The sequence below is a fragment of the Gadus morhua genome, chromosome 6, assembly GCF_902167405.1.
Source record: "Gadus morhua chromosome 6, gadMor3.0, whole genome shotgun sequence".
Classification (NCBI taxonomy): domain Eukaryota; kingdom Metazoa; phylum Chordata; class Actinopteri; order Gadiformes; family Gadidae; genus Gadus; species Gadus morhua.
In genome coordinates, this window is record NC_044053.1 from 7,189,116 (window position 1) to 7,203,792 (window position 14,677).

Genomic DNA, 14,677 nt, shown 5'->3' on the forward strand with positions numbered 1-14,677 from the left:
ATGATCAGTGAATCAGCCTATAGCATCCAGTCTTTTGTACAGCAGTGTGTCATCATTTGGCCATAACGACCGTTCTCTTCCTCATTATCCTTCTGCCAGCCAGTATTTAGCAATTGAGATGAACAACATTAAAACATCTGTGTGCACTACTGTAATAATTAACTAAAATAAAAATGTGTTTGTATAATATAATATGGGTGGAGTTTTGTTATTGAACACTAAAACTAAAGTTAAAACTTTGACCCCATGTTGTTATATGAAGCCCAACTCAAAGTCCATCAGTTTCAGTGAGGAGTGAGGAGACGTGTGGGTTCACCAAAATAGACTTATTCTAAATTTAAATATAGATATTTGTGCATTAATTGTTGCTAAACCTGGCATTGCACCCATATCGAAAGCTTGGCTTCCTATGAAACTGTGAATCAGCCTTTCTTTGGTTTTCACATAACCAACATTTGTCACGTCTGACGTTCTTTCTGGCAATAAGTAATTACTATAGAAAGAAAGGTGAGGATAGGGAAAAATACAAGAAGTACTTAAAGGGCCAGTGAAGCCAAAACCATTTATATATATTCATTTTTATTTTTTTGCTTTAAACACGGTCATATAATTGTGTACATATATGCCATGTTATAACTGTTACAGAAATAAGACCGCAGAGAAAACAAAAGCGAAATTTTTAACATTCTCCTAAAAGCACTACTTCAACATTCCACTCTGCTTCGGACACAGGTTTCAAATCTTTCGTGACGACGAAGTGCCTGTAAATATGGTGTGTTCCAGATGCCTGTACACCACCCGCAAAAGTTGCATGTTGGGAAATCTCCCAGCTTTCTTGGGGTATTTCACAGAGGTACGCCCTCTTTTGGTGGTTCCCACTCGGAATTCTGAGAGTATACCGAGTTCAGTGAGGCTGACCATACGACTCAACAACAAAAATGGCTGCACCCGTAAAGAGATTTACTTTCTTTGTATTTGTACCACGTTGGTCAATTAGGTTCCATGACATTGCTACTTTATGGATGCTTTAATATAGATATTAGTGGGCCCCAAACACAGTATTTGAAGACGTCCCCGAAATTCAGCCGTGGTGCAGAATTACAGCCGCTACGAGCCAGTCGCACATTGAGCTTTCCCGAAAGCGCCGTTTCTGTGTCTGTAGCTTTAATGTAAATGAGGAGGAGAGAGGCGGGTCAAGGAGGAGGGTGGGGGTGTGGCCCTGAGCAGCTTGTGGCCCCGGTACCATGCACTCTGTTTACAGTGGATGTACCGCAATGGCGAGGCGCACACAGCCTTTGGCCGTGTTCTGTAAATATTCTAGAACATTCCCAGTGTTCCGGCGCGAGTCCTGGAGCTCTACATCTAAATAATATCATATTATACAAAGATATCTATATCATATAATATATATCATCACGGCAAAAAGCTGTGTGAGCCTCCAGACGATATCATGAATCTCAAACGACTTCGTCGGGTACTCCGACGTCTCTGGTTCTCCCAGGTCCACATCAATCTGAAGTAGACTGAACCATGACATGGAGGAGAAAGGGATTGTTGCCTGTGATTGTTGACCGCGGTTGTCTTCCGCCGGAGCCTCGCTACCGAGGAGGGACCACCACCTCGGCAGCGGGCAGCGCTTTAGGCACCACCGCCTCCTGCAGCAGGCAGCGCCAAGGCGGTGGTCCCTCGGCAGCGGGAAGCGGGGCTCAAGCGGGAGACATTTGCGGGCAACAATCCCTTTCTCCTCCATGTCATGGTTCATGTACTTCAGGGAGTCAAAGCCAAAGTTCCTTTCCCCAATTCCTTCTGAACCAGGCCTGAGATAACCCCCACTACGAGTCTCGTTGTGGAAATACCAGAAACGAGTCTGACGTGCCATAACACCAACAGCAGAACGGTTATCCAAATAACAAAGAAGTGTACAACAGTTGCGTTGTGTAATCACACACACATACACGTGGTGCTTGCACGGTCATATCTCATTGGCGGGCCAAATTCTCTGGGCTGGCAAGGCAGAGAAAGGGGAGGTGGCATCTCCCCTTATGACAACATACGGGGAAAATTCCAAAATGGCGCGTCTGAGCTTCGTTTTTCATGCCTATAGTGATCTATTTACCCCCAACGAAATGTCTAGCTACTGGGGGAGCATAGGTTGGCTAGAGGAACTCATATTAATGTTAGAAAACCTCAGAAAGTGAAATTTTCATGCCATGGGATCTTTAATGTCTTAATAATGTTGAAATGCTCTTACACACTTGATTACATTGCTACTTTATTCCGGTATCCAAAATAGACATTTTGTAAGCAGAAAACAGACAAATTAAATAATAGCTCACCCATCCACGGCAGTCCCTCGCTGGTGTGTTGACAGTAAATGGAATTAGCAACATGTTGAAATGGTTGCTTGTATGGATGAGAATCAAAAAAATAACCCTAACTACATGTCAAACCACAGCTTAAACCACAATGATACATAACAGGTGTCATTGAAGCAACCTTCAATATATGCTAATAATAAGCACTACATACAAACCATGTGGGAGTGGGAGTATTCGTCAGTATTCAACGATTGTCCGGTCTGTCAGAGGATGTCCACTTGTGAAAAGAATTGGAGGAAGGATTTCGGCCTATGATAACTCTACCACAACAAGGATTTATTATCACATATCAGTCTCAAAATAACTTTAAATTAATTTGATACACAAACAAATAAGTATAGATGATCGAAGTCCAGATGATCTAACTAATTTGTCAGGATATACAGTGGGTGATGTCTACCCAGATGTTTACTGGACAGATTAGGCTTCCAGTTTACGTTCCCATTTGTGATGTCCAGGCCTGGAAATGAGGAATTTTAGGGCTAAGGCCACTTGGCCTGCAGTCTGGCGATTATTCGGAGGGCACAAAGGCCACATGGCACAATGAACTGTAGACCTATAACAATCCTACCTGCTCTGAGTAAAATATTAGAAAGGATTGTATAGAACCAAATCCATGAGTATATGTCTAAGAATAAGTAATGCACAACATGCCTACAGAGAGTCATTCCACATGCACAGCCTTGGTAAAAATGACTGATGATTGGTTAAGGGGGATTGACAATTCTTTGTTATCTGGTGCCGTCATGTTTGACTTCGGCGCTGCATTTTACCCTATTGACCATAAGTTGTTGATTGAAAAACGTACACACTATGGTTTTGGACCAATGGCAATCTCTTGATTTGAGAATTACTTATCATTCAGAACCACGCGGGTTCTCTTGAATGGTACTCTGTCCGATAGCATTAACCTTGACTGTGGTTTGCCGCAAGGAAGTTGAATGGGTCCGCTTTTATTTTAAATTTTTACAAATGATCTCGTTCTCGTTATTCAAAAATCCACTATGGTTCTATATGCTGACGATTCTACACTGTACTATTCTGCATCTACATGCTGTAAACTTAAGTCCGCTCTGTCACAAGATCTGAATGCAGTGGTCAAGTGGGTTACAGCATATAGACTTGTTTTAAACATATCACAAACTGTCAGAACTGTCTTTGGATCAAGGCCAGGGGCGGACTGGCCACCGGGAGGTTCGGGAGATTTCTCGAACGATGTCAGTCAAGCCAGTCAAGCAGGAGAGTAAGTTAAAGCTTTTAGGACTGTCCATTTTTAACACTGTCCTGGACTGATCATGTTAGGCAGATAGCTGCCAAGATGAGTAGAAGCATTGCTACGGTCTGGAAATGTGCCATCTGCTTACCAGCTACTCTACGGAGACAGGATGTTCAAACATTAGTATTATGCCATCTTGACTTGATTTGGGGCTCTGCCTCTAAGACTGACTTAAATAAACTTCAAATTGTACAAAACAGGGCTACAAGACTTGCCCTCGATAGAGCTTAAAGATAAAATGTTGACCGGATGCAGTTCCATGTTGCCATCTAGGCGAAGTCTCCCAGAGTGTATGTGGAGATGTCTGGTTTAACGTGTGCACAACTGTACACTGATACTCAATGTGCACAAGGTGTGAAAACCTCTGAAATATGTCCCTTGAGAAGTTTTAATTTATTTTTTAAGTGAGTGAGAAATGACGTACAATACAATATGCACAGTATGAAATATGCATCACGAAATAAGACATTTATCTTTGTCACTACCAAATCTCATTCAATACAATCTAGGAGGGTCATGTGCGAAAAATCTGAGCCTTTACAACCTTTTCATGAAAAATACATATACACACACATACAAAACCCATGCTTTTGAATTCGATGTCCAGCACAAGTATAATTATTATTTTTTTTAAGTTACAAAGTTATTTCTAGAACCATGTAATAGCAAGAAATATAGACCAAGAAACCAAGAAATATAAATATTTAAAATTTTCAGTTCGTTAAAATGCAGAATTTCAAGGGCCTGTATGTCTCCTGTGACATAAGGATAGATAGGAGTGTGAGTTTCTGTGAAGGATCGTGTGAAGGATCAAGCCGACTCAACCCCACCCTCACTCGAATGCTGCCGAGCTCACTCGTCGTCGTCGTAGACCAACTGCACCTTCACCTGGTCCTGGAGGGCCTCGTTCTCTCGGTAAACGTAGACGGGCGTAGCGGTGCACTGGTGAGACGCTCCGCCGCTCGCCTCCTGCCGCTCCCCACTCCCCTCCGGCTCGTCCTCGGCCAGGAGGTCGTCGTAGGAGGCCACGCACGGGTCCTGCTCTCGGAGGTAGGCCGGGTAGCCCAGGGAGACCCTCTCGATCCTCACCGAACGTCTCACGGGGGTGAAGAAGCGCACCTCCTGACCGTCGACCCGGAAACGCCCCCTCTGCTGGCTCTAACCGCCCCTGCCGACAGAGCAGATGGGAACGATTTGAATGACTGGCTCAGAAGTACAGCCAAAACAACAGGCTGGGGGAGGGCTTGTAAGAGATCCGTGGCCAGAATCTAAAAGATTATCTGGCTGCAGAATAGTGGAAAACGTGAGAAGTTAATGGCGGAAAGCAGAAAGAAACCACATCTGGGCCTCATACAGCGCCAGGCAGTCTGGTGCTAAGGCGTTCTAATATCCTCCCATTTTTTTTTAGTTTTTAGATTCTCGGATAGTTTTAACAACACCCTCTCATTGATGGATCTGATACCTATGAAGCCATCCCCTTCCTGCCCTCCCTTAATTTGATTTGACTAGGATCGCCAGATTTAGGGGAGGAACCTTGGTTGACTGTAGCGTCCGAAAGTTTTTCGGACACATATAACGCATCGATGTGTGGAAGGTGAATCATCGATGTGTGGAAGGTGAATCATCGATGTGTGGAAGGTGAAATCACTGCTCAGACTCACTGCTCAGTGAGTCTGAGCAGTGATTTATTTAATGTCCACGTCCAGTTGAGGGTTAGGCTTCTTCTCAGACACACATAGTATAACAACTCGGTGTGTGTGGACGGTGAAGCTCTGAATGTGAATTATTTAATGTCCGCGTCCGGGTTAGGCTTCACGGACACACATAGTATAACACATCGGTGTATGATGAAGCTCTGTTTTCGAGCAGCAATCTATTTAATTTCTACTGCTGGGTGAGGGTAAGGCTTCTCACACACGTATAGTATAATGCCACAGTGTTTAAGGATGATGTCTTGATGGTCTTTCTCAGTTATGTAGTGTCTATCTCCCTAAAATGTACGGCCACACTGACCGCGTTACACGCGTTAGAGGCGATGAAAATTATTTTTGCATAGGGAACCATTGGTTTACGCACGTAGATGCGTTACACACGCTAAAGCAGCACGTTAGGCGTGTAAGACGCGTTTTACACACCTAAATAACGCGCCCAACGCACGGAGTTCAAAAACGTGAACTTTTGACGTGTGACGCTTAGCACGTTAGGCGTGGTGTTTTACACACCTAAATCAGCGTTGAGCTAGCCAATCAGCGTTGAGCTTGACCCGATGTCACTGGCAGAGAGGAGGAGGACGCACAGAAGCAGAAAGAACATGGACAACCAAATCATTGATTCATTGTGTGCTGAAACGATGAGGAGGTGGTGAAACTCACCCAGCTGTGAGCGCCTACGGAGGACTTCATGCACTAGAGTTTAGATACTCTGCCCGAGCCGACCCGCAGGCCGGGTCAGGCCGATATTTCCCACCACTATTCTCGGGCCGGGTCGGGCCGGGCCTTTTGATCGAGCGTTTGTGTTTTTTTTTTTTTTTTTAATAGTGTGATTAAATTAACTGTATGTAGTAAGAGAATCCTGACGCGCTTTTTAAGCACGCTACGGTTTGACGTATGAATGGGTGCAGCCAGGGCGACAATAGCAACAGGGAGGCTATGACTATATAACTATAATTCTAATAAATGTCTTACCACAAACCGTCAAATGATTGCGTAATTGGCAAAGTTAAGGCAAAGACGTACCCAGGAGTGGCTGTTATCTTGTACTTCACTGCAGAGGAGTAGCCCCTCTCTCCCTGGATGAGGGCTCTGACAGGCTGGGGGGTGCCCACAGCGTCTGGCCCAAGGGAAAAGGCCTCTCGCTGGATCTCCTCTTGGTCCTCCTCCTCCTCCACTCTCTCTTTAGCGCCTACAGAAACGGTTCAAATGAACCATCATTAATATTAAGACATAAATGATACATTTCCAGTCCATCTGTAACCAGGTTTATGGACATCACACGGCGGAAGTTTGGACTTAAGGTCTTGGTTCTGTGTTTAATATAACTAGCGCAGAGCCCGTTCAAAACATGCGCGTAAGGTATTGGGTCGGTATTACTGCGCGCCGCTTTCTCGAGAACCGCTCATCCAAACCACTTCGCAGTCAACACGTCACTTCCTGTGGTCTTAAAGATCCCGTGGCATGCTACTTTATGAATGCTTTTATATAGCTGTTAAATAAATAAAAATAGATTTTTTGGTTTGGTGCGGTTACTTTTCACAGCAATCGCAACAGTCCCAGAATTTGTCAACAACGCACATTACATTTACATTTTACATTTAGGACATTTAGCAGGCGCTTTTATCCAAAGCGACTTACAATAAGTACATTTGTCATAAGAAGTGAAACAATACATCGCTGTCAGTACAGTAAAGATGTTCATAAAGCCAAGTGCAAGTACTAACAATCGCTGGTACTTGCACGTGGCATGCTACTTTATGAGTGCTTTTATATAGCTGTTAAATAAATAAAAATAGATTTTTTGGTTTGGTGCGGTTACTTTTCACATAGCAATCGCAACAGTCCCAGAATTTGTCAACAACGCACATTACATTTACATTTTACATTTAGGACATTTAGCAGGCGCTTTTATCCAAAGCGACTTACAATAAGTAGGCCTACATTTGTCATAAGAAGTGAAACAATACATTGCTGTCAGTACAGTAAAGATGTTCATAAAGCCAAGTGCAAGTACTAACAATCGCTGGTACTTGCACGTGGCATGCTACTTTATGAGTGCTTTTATATAGCGATTAAATAAATAAAAATAGATTTTTTGGTTTGGTGCGGTGACAAATTCCCAGAATTTGTCAACAACGCACATTACATTTACATTTTACATTTAGGACATTTAGCAGGCGCTTTTATCCAAAGCGACTTACAATAAGTACATTTGTCATAAGAAGTGAAACAATACATCGCTGTCAGTACAGTAAAGATGTTCATAAAGCTGTAGAATGTTGGTGTTTGTTATTAGGGGTCCAAGCCAACAGGTTGGATCCCTATTGTTTTTGTAAGGATTTTTCTTATTAGGGGTCCAAGCCAACAGGTTGGATCCCTATTGTTTTTGTAAGGATTATTAGGGGTCCAAGCCAACAGGTTGGAACCCTATTGTTTTTGTAAGCATTATTAGGGGTCCAAGCCAACAGGTTGGATCCCTATTGTTTTTGTAAGGATTATTATTCCTATTATTATTAGGGGTCCAAGCCAACAGGTTGGATCCCTATTGTTTTTGTAAGGATTTTTTTTATTAGGGGTCCAAGCCAACAGGTTGGATCCCTAATGTTTTTGTAAGAATTTTTAGGGGTCCAAGCCAACAGGTTGAAGCCAACAGGTTGGATCCCTATTGTTTTTGTAAGGATTCTTCTTCTTCTTCATTTTGAACACATGCTTCGCGTTGTGCCGGCGAAACGCACATTTCTTGTCGCGTTGTGCCGGCGAAATGCACACTTCTTGTTTTCATTCCTTTATTATTTTTTATAGTGTTTGAGTGTTTGTTATTTTCATTCCTTTATTATTTTCACGAGAGGTTAGTCTTCGAAAGATGCTAGGACTTTTGTCACCTTTGTCGCTTATCTAATTGAGAATTCATGTTTGTTCCTTCTTGACACAACTGCTCAGCTTTAGAACATTTTTTTTTTTTTTTTTTAGTTTTGAACAAAGGTTCAATCATTCATTCATTCACACAAGGTTTATTGAGAACTATGATGACTGATTACTGATTACTGATATAACAATTTTTCGAATCAAGCGATTTATTTTTGTATGATCATTTTTCATTGTTTATCGAATAATTTTGATTATTATTACTGTTGGAGGCTGTGACAATGCCTCCCCCATGACTGATACTGCACTTTTTCTTTGTTTCATGTTTCATCGTACCTGGGAGATCCAGGAGACACGGACACTTGAGTCCTTGGGATGAGTCCTTGAACTGAACTGTGTCTGTGTTTGTCCTGACGCCCTACTACGAACTTTCATCCTCATCCCCCATCACACCTGCGGTGGCCATCAACTGGAAAATAACTCTGTTGCAACTGCTACTCAAAACCAACTGAGTCATGCAGTATTGTCTGTGATGTTGTTCTGCCAAGCAGAGGGAGCTGTCTCGACAGTTGACTTTCTTGATTCTTTAAAAATGTTTTAATCATGAGTAACCCAATGAGTTTGTTATTAGGGGTCCAAGCCAACAGGTTGGATCCCTATTGTTTTTGTAAGGATTTTTATACTACCTCCCCGTGAAAGTGGAACCACAGCCCAAACCGTAAATGGTGCACACGCGCCAATTGCATGAGGGGTCCAAGCCAACAGGTTGGATCCCTATTGTTTTTGTAAGGATTTTTATACTACCTCCCCGTGAAAGTGGAACCACAGCCCAAACCGTAAATGGTGCAAACGCGCCAATTGCATGACTAGATCCAGAATCGGCACCGCTACTCAGATAACAAAATCCAGATACGCCGGTCCCTAGGTGGCGCTATACCAAGGAATACGCGTTTGGGGCTATAACTCCCACACCGAACCTCCCACAGTCAAAAACTTGTACCCACATCTTCACTGGAGTCTGCTGCATCTTTTGGCATAGGCCACGCCCATTTGCGTCCATAATTTTTTTTCGCAAGATCGCGAAAACCGCAAAACTGCATTTTCGCTACTCCTCCCACATTTCTTGACCAATCGACACCAAACTTTGCACACGACATCTTCAGACGCACACGCAAAGAATGCATGGAACACTTTTTTGATCCGACCCTCGACGACGAAACGGTAGCGTTTTGAATATTGGTTTATGAGCTAAATTAGACGTGGAAAATCAAAAATCCAAAGAAATCCTAAATTAGACATCGGAACGAGTCCAAATTTTACAGACATGTTGGTGCTAAGCTTAATGTCGTTCGATAAAAATCTCGGAAAATTTCGCCATTAGGGGGCGCAATAAACGAGGAAATTGTATATCTTCTACAAAATTTCGCCACGAAAACGCTACACTGACTTCTCGCTACTCCTACCACAGTCAAATCCTTTGTATCCACAGGTTCAGGGTAGCGTTTTGAACACATGCTTCGCGTTCTGCCGGCGAAACGCACATTTCTTGTCGCGTTGTGCCGGCGAAATGCACACTTCTTGTTTTCATTCCTTTATTATTTTTTATAGTGTTTGAGTGTTTGTTATTTTCATTCCTTTATTATTTTCACGAGAGGTTAGTCTTCGAAAGATGCTAGGACTTTTGTCACCTTTGTCGCTTATCTAATTGAGAATTCATGTTTGTTCCTTCTTGACACAACTGCTCAGCTTTAGAACATTTTTTTTTTTTTTTTTTAGTTTTGAACAAAGGTTCAATCATTCATTCATTCACACAAGGTTTATTGAGAACTATGATGACTGATTACTGATTACTGATATAACAATTTTTCGAATCAAGCGATTTATTTTTGTATGATCATTTTTCATTGTTTATCGAATCATTTTGATTATTATTACTGTTGGAGGCTGTGACAATGCCTCCCCCATGACTGATACTGCACTTTTTCTTTGTTTCATGTTTCATCGTACCTGGGAGATCCAGGAGACACGGACACTTGAGTCCTTGGGATGAGTCCTTGAACTGAACTGTGTCTGTGTTTGTCCTGACGCCCTACTACGAACTTTCATCCTCATCCCCCATCACACCTGCGGTGGCCATCAACTGGAAAATAACTCTGTTGCAACTGCTACTCAAAACCAACTGAGTCATGCAGTATTGTCTGTGATGTTGTTCTGCCAAGCAGAGGGAGCTGTCTCGACAGTTGACTTTCTTGATTCTTTAAAAATGTTTTAATCATGAGTAACCCAATGAGTTTGTTATTAGGGGTCCAAGCCAACAGGTTGGATCCCTATTGTTTTTGTAAGGATTTTTATACTACCTCCCCGTGAAAGTGGAACCACAGCCCAAACCGTAAATGGTGCACACGCGCCAATTGCATGAGGGGTCCAAGCCAACAGGTTGGATCCCTATTGTTTTTGTAAGGATTTTTATACTACCTCCCCGTGAAAGTGGAACCACAGCCCAAACCGTAAATGGTGCAAACGCGCCAATTGCATGACTAGATCCAGAATCGGCACCGCTACTCAGATAACAAAATCCAGATACGCCGGTCCCTAGGTGGCGCTATACCAAGGAATACGCGTTTGGGGCTATAACTCCCACACCGAACCTCCCAGAGTCCAAAAACTTGTACACACAGATGCACTGGAGTCTGCTGCATCTTTTGGCCTAGGCCACGCCCATTTGCGTCTATGAATATTTTTCGCTAAATCGCGAAAACCGCAAAACAGTTTTTTCCCTACTCCTCCCACATTTCTTGACCAATCGACACCAAACTTTGCACACGACATCTTCAGACGCACACGCAAAGAATGCATGGAACACTTTTTTGATGCGACCTTTGACGACGAAACGGTAGCGTTTTGAATATTGGTTTATGAGCTAAATTAGACGTGGAAAATCTAAAATCCAAAAAAATCCAAAATTAGACATCGGAACAAGTCCAAATTGTGCACAAAGGTTGGTGCTAACCTTATTGTCGTACGATAAAAATTTCGGAAAATTTCGCCATTAGGGGGCGCAATAAACGAGGAAATTGTATATCTTCTACAAAATTCACCGCGAAAACGCTACACTGACTTCTCACTACTCCTACCACAGTCAAATCCTTTGTATCCACAGGTTCAGGGTAGCGTTTTGAACACATGCTTCGCGTTGTGCCGGCGAAACGCACATTTCTTGTCGCGTTGTGCCGGCGAAATGCACACTTCTTGGACCCCTGCATAACTGCTTGCAGTTCTAGTTAGGGGTCCAAGCCAACAGGTTGGATCCCTATTGTTTTTGTAAGGATTTTTTTTATTATTATTATTATTATTCCCCCCTAGAAGTGGGCCCACAGCCCAAACCGTAAATGGTGACGACACGCCAATTGCATGACTAGATCCAGGTCCCTGAGTTCTAGGCAGATGACAAAATCCAGACACGCCGGCCACTAGGTGGCGCTATACCAAGGGAAAACGCGTTTGGGGCTATAACTCCCACACCGAACCTCCCACAGTCAAAAACTTGTACGCACATATTCACTGGAGTCTGCTGCATCTTTTGGCCTAGGCCACGCCCATTTGCGTCCATAATTTTTTTTTCGCAAAATCGCGAAAAACGCAAAACTGTTTTTTTCGCTACTCCTCCCACATATCTTGACCAATTGACACCAAACTTTGCACACGACATCTTCAGACGCACACAACAATTTAAATAATAACACGTTTTTGATCAGACCTTCGACGACGAAACGGTAGCGTTTTGAATATTGGTTTATTAGCTAAATTAGACGTGGAATATCAAAAATCCAAAGAAATCCAAAATTAAACATCGGATCGAGTCCACATTTTACACACATGTTGGTGCTAACCTTAATGTCGTTTGATAAAAATTTCGGAAAATTTCGCCATTAGGGGGCGCAATAAACGAGGAAATTGTGTATCTTCTACAAAATTTCGCCGCGAAAACGCCACACTGACTTCTCGCTACTCATACCACAGTCAAATCCTTTGTATCCACAGGTTCAGGGTAGCGTTTTGAACACATGCTTCGCGTTGTGCCGGCGAAATGCACATTTCTTGTCGCGTTGTGCCGGCGAAATGCACACTTCTTGGACCCCTGCATAACTGCTTGCAGTTCTAGTTTTCTTTATTATAGTGGCCTATGTGTGGAAGGTGGAATGTTGGTGTTTGTTATTAGGGGTCCAAGCCAACAGGTTGGTTAGGGGTCCAAGCCAACAGGTTGGATCCCTATTGTTTTTGTAAGGATTTTTCTTTTTATTATTATTCCCAGCTAGAAGTGGTACCACACCCCAAACCGTAAATGGTGCCGACACGCCAATTGCATGACTAGATCCAGGTCTGTGATGTGTACGCAGACGACAAAATCCAGACACGCCGAACACTAGGTGGCGCTATACCAAGGAATACGCGTTTGGGGCTATAACTCCCACACCGAACCTCCCACATTCAAAACCTTGTACACACAGATTCACTGGAGTCTGCTGCATCTTTTGGCATAGGCCACGCCCATTTGCGTCTATAATTTTTTTTCGCAAAATCGCGAAAACCGCAAAACTGTTTTTTCCCTACTCCTCCCACATTTCTTGACCAATCGACACCAAACTTTGCACACGACATCTTCAGACGCACACGCAAAGGAATCGTGAGACAGTTTTTTGATCCGACCTTCGACGACGAAACGGTAGCGTTTTGAATATTGGTTTGTGAACTAAATTAGACGTGGAAAATCAAAAATCCAAAGAAATCCAAAATTAGACATCGGAACGAGTCCAAATTGTACAAACATGTTGGTGCCAACCTTAATGTCGTACGATAAAAATTTCGGATAATTTCGCCATTAGGGGGCGCAATAAACGAGGAAATTGTATATCTTCTAATTGGCCAAAGGAATGTTCTTCAAACTCAAGGGAAACCATCAAGGGGCAAACCCGAGTCTATATAGAAAATATGGCCAAGAATTATTAATATGGGCGGGAGTTATTTGGCAAAGGAAAATTGTCTTTGGGAAATTTCGCCACAGGGCGGCGCCAAAAAACGACGACATTGTCTATCTCCTATTTGGCCAATGGAATGTTCTGAAAACACGTTTTAGGCTATAACTCCCACACCGAAGCTCCCACAGTCAAAACCTTTATATCCACATGTTGTTCACGGTAGCGTTTTGAATACTTGCTTCGCGTTGTGCCGGCGAAATGCACATTTCTTGTCGCGTTGTGCCGGCGAAATGCACACTTCTTGGACCCCTGCATAACTGCTTGCAGTTCTAGTTTTCATTCCTTTATTATTTTTTATAGTGTTTGAGTGTTTGTTATTTTCATTCCTTTATTATTTTCACGAGAGGTTAGTCTTCGAAAGATGCTAGGACTTTTGTCACCTTTGTCGCTTATCTAATTGAGAATTCATGTTTGTTCCTTCTTGACACAACTGCTCAGCTTTAGAACATTGTTTGTTAGGGGTCCAAGCCAACAGGTTGGATCCCTATTGTTTTTGTAGTGTTTATTATTATTAGGGGTCCAAGCCAACAGGTTGGATCCCTATTGTTTTTGTAAGGATTTTTATTATTATTATTATACTACCTCCCCGTGAAAATGGAACCACAGCCCAAACCGTAAATGGTGCACACGCGCCAATTGCATGACTAGAACCAGGTACGGCACCGCTACTCAGATAACCAAATTCAGACACGCCGGCCACTAGGTGGCGCTATACCAAGGAAAGATGCGTTTGGGGCTATAACTCCCACACCGAACCTCCCACAGTCAAAAACTTGTACGCACATATTCACTGGAGTCTGCTGCATCTTTTGGCATAGGCCACGCCCATTTGCGTCTATAATTTTTTTTCGCAAAATCGCGAAAACCGCAAAACTGTTTTTTCCCTACTCCTCCCACATTTCTTGACCAATCGACACCAAACTTTGCACACGGCATCTTCAGACGCACACGCAAAGAAAGCTCGAACACTTTTTTGATCCGACTCTCGACGACGAAACGGTAGCGTTTTGAACATTGGTTTATTAGCTACGTTTTACGCCGAAACGCAAAAATTCTAAAAATACCAAAATTAGGCATCGGATCAAGCCCAAATTTTAGACACATGTCGGTGTTACCCTTAATGGCGTTCAATAAAAAAAACGGAATTTTTCGCCATTAGGGGGCGCAATAAACGAGGAAATTGTATATCTTCTAATTGGCCAGAGGAATGTTCTTCAAACTATAAGGGAACCATCAAGGGGCAAACCCGAGTCTATATAGAAAATATGGCCAAGAATTATTCATGTGGGCGGGAGTTATTTGGCAAAGGAAAATTGTCTTTGGAAAATGTCGCCACAGGGCGGCGCCAAAAAACGACGACATTGTCTATCTCCTATTTGGCCAATGGAATGTTCTGAAAACGAGTTTTAG

At 42.9% G+C, this 14,677-nt stretch overlaps 1 long non-coding RNA gene across 1 annotated transcript; it reads right to left on the reverse strand.

Moving 5' to 3' along the window:
- Positions 1-4,028: 4,028 nt before the first annotated feature.
- Positions 4,029-6,630, reverse strand: LOC115546079 (uncharacterized). Its single transcript, XR_003977189.1, has 2 exons — positions 6,390-6,630; positions 4,029-4,822 (listed from the first exon to the last, which is right to left on the reverse strand). It is a non-coding gene; the product is annotated as an uncharacterized LOC115546079 (long non-coding RNA).
- Positions 6,631-14,677: the final 8,047 nt, after the last annotated feature.